Here is an 8568-nt window from a genome sequence, read left to right on the forward strand (position 1 = left end):
ACTTTAATATAATACATCAATAAAATCAATTCCATCTCAAATAAATAATGAAACATGTTCAATTTGGTTTAAATAATGCAAAAACAAAGTGTTGGAGAAGAAAGTAAAAATGCAATATTTGCCATGTAAAAAAGCTACCGTTTAAGTTCCTTTGCTCAGAACATGAGAACATATGAAAGCTGGTGGTTCCTTTTAACATGAGTCTTCAATATTCCCAGGTAACAAGTTTTAGGTTGTAGTTATTATAGGAATTATAGGACTATTTATCTCTATATCATTTGTATTTCATATATCTTTGACTATTGGATGTTCTTCTAGGCACTATAGTACTGCCAGCCTAATCTTGGGAGTTGATAGGCTTGAAGTCATAAACAGTGCAATGCTTAAAGCACAGCGAAGAGCTGCTAGCAAATGCAGGAAAGTGCTGTTTGAATGAATGCTTACGAGCCTGCTGCCACCTACCACCGCACAGGCAGACCGCTCTATCAAATCATAGACTTAATAATAATACAATAACACAGAAATAGGAGCCTTTGGTCATTAATATGGTAAAATCCGGAAACTATAATTTCAAAAACACAACATTTATTCTTTCAGTGAAATACAGAACCGTTCCGTATTTTATCGAACGGGCGGCAACCCTAAGTCTAAATATTGCTGTTACATTGCACAACCTTCAATGTTATGTCATAATTATGTAAAATTCTGGCAAATCAGTTCGCAACAAGCCAGGCGGCCCAAACTGTTGCATATACCCTGACAGCGTGCAATGAACGCAAGAGAAATGACACCGTTTCCCTAGTTAATATTGCCTGCTAACATGAATTTCTTTTAACTAAATATTCAGGTTTAAAAATATATACTTCTGTGTATTGATTTTAAGAAAGGCATTGATGTTTATGGTTAGGTACATTCGTTCAACAATTGTGCTTTTTTTGCAAATGCGCTTTTGTTAAATCATCCCCCCGTTTGGCGAAGTAGACCGAGTCAATGATAAATTAACAGGCACCGCATTGATTATATGCAACGCAGGACAAGCTAGTTAACCTAGTAATATCACCAACCATGTATAGTTAACTAGTGATTATGTGAAGATTGATTGTTTTTTATAAGATAAGTTTAAAGCTAGCTAGCCACTTACTTTGGCTCCTTGCTGCACTCACGTAACAGGTGGTCAGCCTGCCACGCAGTTTCCTCATGGAACGCAATGTAATCGGCGTCCAAAAATTCTGATTACCGATTGTTATGAAAACTTGAAAATCGGCCCTAATTAAATCAGCCATGCCGATTAATCGGTCGACCTCTAATCTGAAGCAATGTGTTTTAATCACCTCTGTAGCCTACTTGTGCTGCCCAAAATGGAGGACTTAATARAGCTTGCATTACAAACCTGAATGATCTAAAAATATATATATATTTTTTAAACAGTATGAGACAAGTGAGGTAGAGACAAGAGCAAGCGACAATAGGTTTAGAGATAGTGGACCATATGGGTAAATCATCCAGAATGGTCTTTTTAATGGTCTCTGTTCTGACCAAATGCTCATATTTTCCTACACGTCCCTTCACCGGCACACCTCCTAGCCTCTAACACTCTTTAACGGATCTGTCAAAAGCGTCCAAGCTCATATCAACTCACAATACAAACTTGGCTGCCATGGAGAGACTTTCCCAAGTGCACTGTCTTGAGGTCTGGAAACAAAGGCTACAAAGTTCACACAAATGAAGTATTTCATGACTCAGGAATTTTTATCTCAAGTGTGTTTCTATCTTCCCTCTCGGAAAGAGGCTATCTTCCCTCTCGGAAAGAGGTGTAGGTAAATTTATCAACAGCCAGCTAATGCTAAGAGTTTATTTAGCTGAGCCAGCCAGCCCACTGCTCATCACCTACAAGAATATTTACTACTACAATTGGGTACAGAAAAATATAGCCTTTGAGACATTAGGTTTTTCATAATTATAAGGAAAGACAACAGTTGTCCGCCAAAGCTTAGTAACATACTGGTTTGCTTACTTGTCACTACAGTAAGAAAGAACAGTATACAAACAATTTGACTTAGTAATAGTTCTCATCCAGTAGAATTCCAGGACCAAGGACTATACATTGAGAAACGGGTTCATTGATCAAGTTGTCAGATCATCATGATCCTTGTGATGCCAGAAAGCCAACTATACTGACAGTATCCTAAAGGACGATCTGAGGCACATCCCATTGATAACATGAAGGCTGCCGTCACAAAACCACATGCTCCAACAAAGCAGACCAAGGAAACGCCACTCTTCGCTCCGATTGCCAGATCCAATCGAAGCATCCAACAATGAGCTGCCCATTTTACGCCCTTTGACACTAACGAGGTCAAAACGAGACACTGGTAAAAAAGGACCAACGCAAAGCCACTCAAGACCCAATCATGTTGGACACTTCGACTGTACCCGTCATCTTCCTGCCAACACACACTATCCGCCCGCTTGTGGCATACCCAAACCAACATTTAAGTTCAGGAGGCAAACATGAACATGCACAGACAAACACCAAGTGGAACTTAAGTTACCCCCGGGCTTTACCATACAGTGCCCTGCTCTACTGGAGACGCCCACCCATGCTTACAGCATAACAACAGAGATTTATTCAGCCATAGCTTAATTGTGTGTTCCTCAAATGACAAATTACTCCTGTGCACCTGGAGAAAGGGAACAAATACCTGAAGTATTTTGCACGACTCTGTGGACGCTCAAGATTTTGCGGATGTGGGCTAGGGTTTCAGTGCCCAAAGGCTAGTTCATTGTGTTGTAGTGGAAATGGAATTTAACATTAAAATAACACAAAACCAGGTTCGTTTGGTAACAAGAACACATAGTAAGAAAAATATTCTTCTAAATAAGTCTTGCCATTGCCAAAGGCACCCTGCCCTACACAGGAATATACTTTTGCTCTGTACGGGATAAATATAGCCTGGTTTTGCCCTAGCTGACGTCTTTGGAGTGACAACAGATCTTCTTCAGTAGGTCAAAGGCCGTTCTTTAATGAGTGAACAGCATGAACAGTSTGAACTGGGAACGGTTTACTGATATCAGATCAGTGGTGCTGCAAGAAAGTACAGGCAGCGGACAATTGGTTTGAACTCCAGCTGAAATGACAGAGACAAGACCGTCACCCGCCGCTGATAAAAGCACGGCTGGGGRAAAGGGTTGAGGACCACTAACACTTTGTAGGGTCTTAAACATAAAGGCAGCATTGGGAAAAAACACCAATAAACACACCTCAAAAAGGCAAAGCTAGTGTTAGCAGACTCCATAGAAGCATTTAGAACTCTCCTATAGTACATACCGTTTGCCGGCGCTCAGGATTACAGGCAGCAGTGTCCATCTGACCTGCGTAGCATCAACACGAGTCACTGTCCCGGATACTCAGCCCATTATTTCATTATCACAATAAATGTGGGCTGTGTGCTTCACTAAACGCAATAGTACTMATCTGCGCTATTTCAACGAGGTCCTTATTAAAGAAACCTGGGACATCATAYTCTACATCGTTGACCTTGCTATCCCGGAATACTGAAATTATTTCACTAAAATACAATTTYCAGACATATATAATCTAGGGCTATAGACCATTACAGTTCTAAGAAATACACCAACACCAGAACACTTGACCTGCCCGGTAGTTTAAAAACCAACATTTTCCATTTAATCTTTAATTTTCCATTTAAATGACGACTAGTCATTTAGCCACTGTAATCCTCAGGTCCAGCTAGTAACTCTGATATTTACACTTATTGGACACCCATAATGATTACACTTTGGCTTCAGCCAAAGGCAGCAGATGCCATTTCATTGCATGCTTCCTTCGAGTGGAAAATTAATCATGTGTAAACTCAGGTCGTAAAAAGAGAGGGGGGGGGGTGGATTATTACTTTGGCGCCTGAACAAACTCTGCGCCTTTGCTTGCTTTCACTCTTGATCATAAAAAGTCCATTTGGAATGGCTAAGTTCACAGGCACTCCTACATTGTCTACACGATTCCAATTAGAGGTTCACACAGATCCACCTGTACCCAGATACCCCGAGACCCCGAGATCCGATTCGGGACCGAGCAGGTCGGATCTGATATGATTGTCACGGGTATGTGTAATTAACTGACTTCTCTGGAAGGACCTATATACTGTAGATCCAAACATGACTGCTGCAGGGGAGAGCGAGAGAGCGAGACATTTTTACGAGAGGGCCACATGTAGCTTGTTGTTGGCCAATCAGAAGTCATCAAAGCGGCAATAGGCTACAGTCAWAGAGCCTCCGTGTGGGTCAAAAGTTAGGAGATATCTAATCAATGGAAGACGGAATTAAAAGTTAAACGAGAAGGATAGGGTACAACGACCAAGAGCCAACAAGTAGATTGTTASAAACAACTTCAATCAGAATATAACGTAACTGTGTAAGACCAGAAAGAGCATGCAACCTCAATTAGCCTAGCTAGCTAGATTCTCCCGGTTTAATGCAGTCAAGACAGGTACTAGTACTCATATTGAATGATAAATAGCCTAGCTATGGCAGATATTAGTCTACTATAGCACGAGTCGGCTTGGTTGGTTGCGGTCTCTCCCTCCCTGCTCTCTGTTCTCGTGTCACTCGCTCACAGTAGCCTACACACAAAGCAYGGCCCCTGCTAGAGCGTCACCTCTCTTTACCTCCTCTCCCTCGCACTTTTTCAGCTCCGGTTAATAACGTATCTTAAAATGTTACTTTTCTACTGTTTCTCCACACACTTAGATCGGACCGGGTCTGGATCTGACCAGGTCTATAAGGAACGGGTCTAGTTGTCCTCAGGACCATTCGGAACGGGTCTCCATATAATTTATTTTTTTCATGCATATTGGTTGCGGATGGGAAAGCACCAGATCCATTTCTGAACGGGTCCAACTTTTTGAACCCGTGAAGGCTTCCAATTCCAATCCTCTGAAAATAGTCTTCAGACAACGTAATGTACACTATCAAGCAGTAAAGTGAAAGAGTGACATAACCCCAAAGGAAAAACACCAGAGACCTACCAAGTGACCAGCCAAAGTTGAAAGTAAAGTTTGCTACAGTAGACTGGCATGAAGTGACYAAATGGGAGGTGGAACAGGACAGCACTCTAGTTTTTGTACTCTCCACTGGRCCAACACGTCCACTTGGCCAATGTTCGCACAGACAGGATATGAAGGGATTGCAATTCAAGTGTGGAGCTTGCTTTCTTTGGCATTGTAACCTCTCAATGGTTTGGCACGAAGGCGTAAAATGGCCTTTTCCTTGGCTGGAAGCAGCTTGTATCGACAATATTAATGACTATGTACTTCTGAATCCTACTAAGGCAGAAATGGATAGGTTATTCCCCTGTATGCACAAATAGTGAATCTCCAATGCATGCAGCTGTGCCTATCTCACAGTTCAACTAGCTTGTACTTGTGTTTCCACCATCAGAAGGGGTGGAAGCAGTAGCAGAGTTAGTAACTGGCTCTGGGACTTACTGGAAAGCCAGCAGTGATTTGCCGTCATGTCTGAAACAGGTYCCCTCTATCTTTCTCCCTAGTTCCATTTATATCCCACGGGCCCAACCTGCCAGATTACYACTCCACACTGCTGCTRCTACTGCTGGAGGAGCATTGCTCCTGTTCACCCACACACACCAACACAGTCATGAAGAAGGCACGACAACGCCTCTTCAGGAGGCTGAAAAGATTTSGCATGGGCTCTCAGACCCCCCCAAAAGTTCTACAGCTGCACCATAGAGAGCATCTTGACTGGCTAGATCACCGCTTGGTATTGCAACTGCTTGGCATCCGACAGCAAGGCGCTACAGAAGGTAGTGCCTATGGCTCAGTATGTCACTGGGGACGAGCTACCTGCCATCCAGGACCTCTATACCAGGCGGTTATTATCGTTCTATTTCTCTCTCTGTATTGTTGGGAAGGGCCCGTAAGTAAGCATTTCACTGTTAGTCTACACCTGTTGTTTACCAAGCATGTGACCAATAAAATGTGATGTTCAGACTCAGTGTTGCATCTCATTGCTTTGACACTCGTTATATGTGGGCTATGTATGTGGTCCATGTACACATACAGCAACAAACTGTCACAGGTACTGAGTCACACACCCCTGCCATTACACATACCTCTTATAGCCGAGATCCTTGTAACGCGCAAATTCGGATAGCCACACTTGTGTTGCCCTCATGTTGGTGCTAGCAAGCACGTTAGGTAGTGCTAGGTATTAACAGCCAATCCAGTATGGGTTGGAAACTACAGTGAGTTTTGATTGGTCAATAACAAAGCAAAGCAATGTCACAGAGTATTTGCATAAAGTTCAGCTTTCCCCAATTTTGGTCCCACCCTGTTCACTTCTCTCGCCCATGCTCACGCCCAATGGTTGTTTCGTCACCCCCAACATGATTTGTGGATCTCAGCTGTTTCACCGGAAATCCACCTAGAACATTGGGGCAATGAAACAACGGAGCCAACATCTGAAGCACAGTGGGCGGGGGACCATTGGGCGACGCAAACATGGKTGAGGGAGCGTGAACAGGGCGGGACCAAAATTGGGGAAAGCTGAACTTTATGCACATACTCTGTGACATCACGTTGCTATTGACCAAACAAAGCTCACTGTAATTTCCAGCCCCTACTGGATTGGCTGTAGATACCTAGCCTGCTTGCTCGCGCCAACATGAGGGCAAATCAAGCTTGACTATCCAAATGTACTGTGTTAAAAGGATTCTCAGACATTAGGTGTTCACTTTGATGAGACCTGCAGATTTCTGTATCACTGCCCAATTCCCATATTGGTGCAGTGAAATTAAAAATAGCTATCTTTGGGGAAACTCCCTTCCCATGTCAAGTGGATCTTTGCAAAAAAATAATGCCAACAATCAAGGCAATCTCCAATTGTATCAGGCTGATCATTCCCTGCTGTATTCACAATTTCAGCATTGACCTAAATGGATTTGATGATTTATCCATAGAGATCAAGTTGAAGAACATTACCCATGGCTGTGTCAACACAGACTACTTGAGAGCCAGCTAAAATATTATCTGTCAAGTATCAATATAGAAAGGGTTTTTACTGCCATCTTGCTCAGAACATTGCAATCGTTATTTACCTTGACAGTTGACCTGTTAAAAAAGCGGCCTACTTTAGGCTACTAAATATTTAAGATGCCAGTGGACTGTGTAGTTGACTAAGAAAAAAAGTGGACTTTTTCGATTTGTGTTAAGGTGGGTGGTTAATGGTGAATTAATTTCAAGAAATCGTTCGATCCGGATACATTGTTCTCGAGGAAAACATAAAATATCCTGTTCAGAAACCCCCAACATTCCATCCAGATAGCGGTAACGTTACGTCGTCACTGAACGCAACAGTAGCCTAGCTACTCGTAATATTTTGAAACAGTCAACTAGCGAGTTACGATCGAGGAAAACTTCAAACTGTTACACAATTTAACCACCTGGCAACTCAGCAGGACACAAYGTTGTAGAAAGTTCAGACAGTAATATGCAAATACCTGGCTATGGAAATATGTACCACTGGACAAACATGTCTGACTTGATGAATATGGAATCACGTCAGTTCTATTCGTCGTTATATTTATTTCTGCAACATTCCACCCCGTTTTCCTACTGAACGTGGCCCAGGTTTTTACCCGCAGTCTGGTGTTTCGTGGAGGCTTCCTTTTGGCTGCGCCAGCAGAAGAGGAGCAGGGGGAGGAGGGGTCAAAACTTGCCGCAGTTCGGAGTCTGCCCGTGTCGAACTCAGGAAGTTACAGCATCCTAGCACAGTTAAATGTTTCCATGTAGTAATATGTGTAGTTTTACATTGATCAAAACAATAGTTAGTTCACGTACCTTGCGATGAGAGAATCTGCGATAGTCCCCAAATGCATTCGGTTAGTGCCGATTAGATGACTAGGTTTGAACCAAAGACACAAATTATTTCACAGATTTCTGGTAGACCAGCGGGAGAAGGCTTTTTTTCCTACTTAACTGCGTTCGTTGTTTCTTCCCTCTATTCCCCGCCTGAGCTGTAGGATCAAACCAACACATTCCACCTTGTCCCTAACAATGAAAAAGGTGGGTTTTCCTTTGCGCCGGATGACCCACCCCTTGTGTGACGAGTCTGGGTCTGACCGCAGCAAGAACGCCCTTCCCTGCTGTAGAGTCCCGCCTCTCCTCAAGTCTAGCCCATGGATATAGAACGAAACATGTCGAATTCAGAGAGAAAATGACATGAGCCTCTGAATATTACAGCGTAGGTTTCCGCACATTGCAATGACCTAAAAAAAGAATGTCAGAGCAGTAAAGGGAATGTAGCCAAAGGAAGTCAGCCGTTTCAGAAAAATATGGAGAAAAAACTTTACTGAATTTGGCCTGTCAATGGACAATATGGTATATCATATAATAAAACAATTTGAAAGAATACCAATATTTGTATCAGGTTTTTGGGAAGAGGAACAGGCTGTTTCCATAAATAGGGTCCCTTAGGTCCCTATGTATAAAGTCCCCCTGTACTGGCTAATATCTCACAGCAAGTTGATGCAGT

General features: G+C 42.6%; 1 protein-coding gene across 3 annotated transcripts in view; it reads right to left on the reverse strand.

Moving 5' to 3' along the window:
- The window catches only part of LOC111968926 (leucine zipper protein 1), a 65655-nt gene extending 57543 nt beyond the window's left edge, over positions 1 to 8112 (reverse strand). For 2 of the 3 annotated variants that reach the window (XM_023994899.3, XM_023994900.3), the window contains exon 1: positions 7875 to 8112. The gene's annotated coding sequence lies outside the window, so the exon portion shown is untranslated. Of the gene's footprint in view, positions 1 to 7672; positions 7800 to 7874 lie in introns of all 3 variants that reach the window. The other variant, XM_023994901.3, reaches the window with a different exon arrangement.
- Positions 8113 to 8568: the final 456 nt, after the last annotated feature.

Source organism: Salvelinus sp. IW2-2015, linkage group LG9 (genome assembly GCF_002910315.2).
Source record: "Salvelinus sp. IW2-2015 linkage group LG9, ASM291031v2, whole genome shotgun sequence".
Classification (NCBI taxonomy): Eukaryota; Metazoa; Chordata; class Actinopteri; order Salmoniformes; family Salmonidae; genus Salvelinus; species Salvelinus sp. IW2-2015.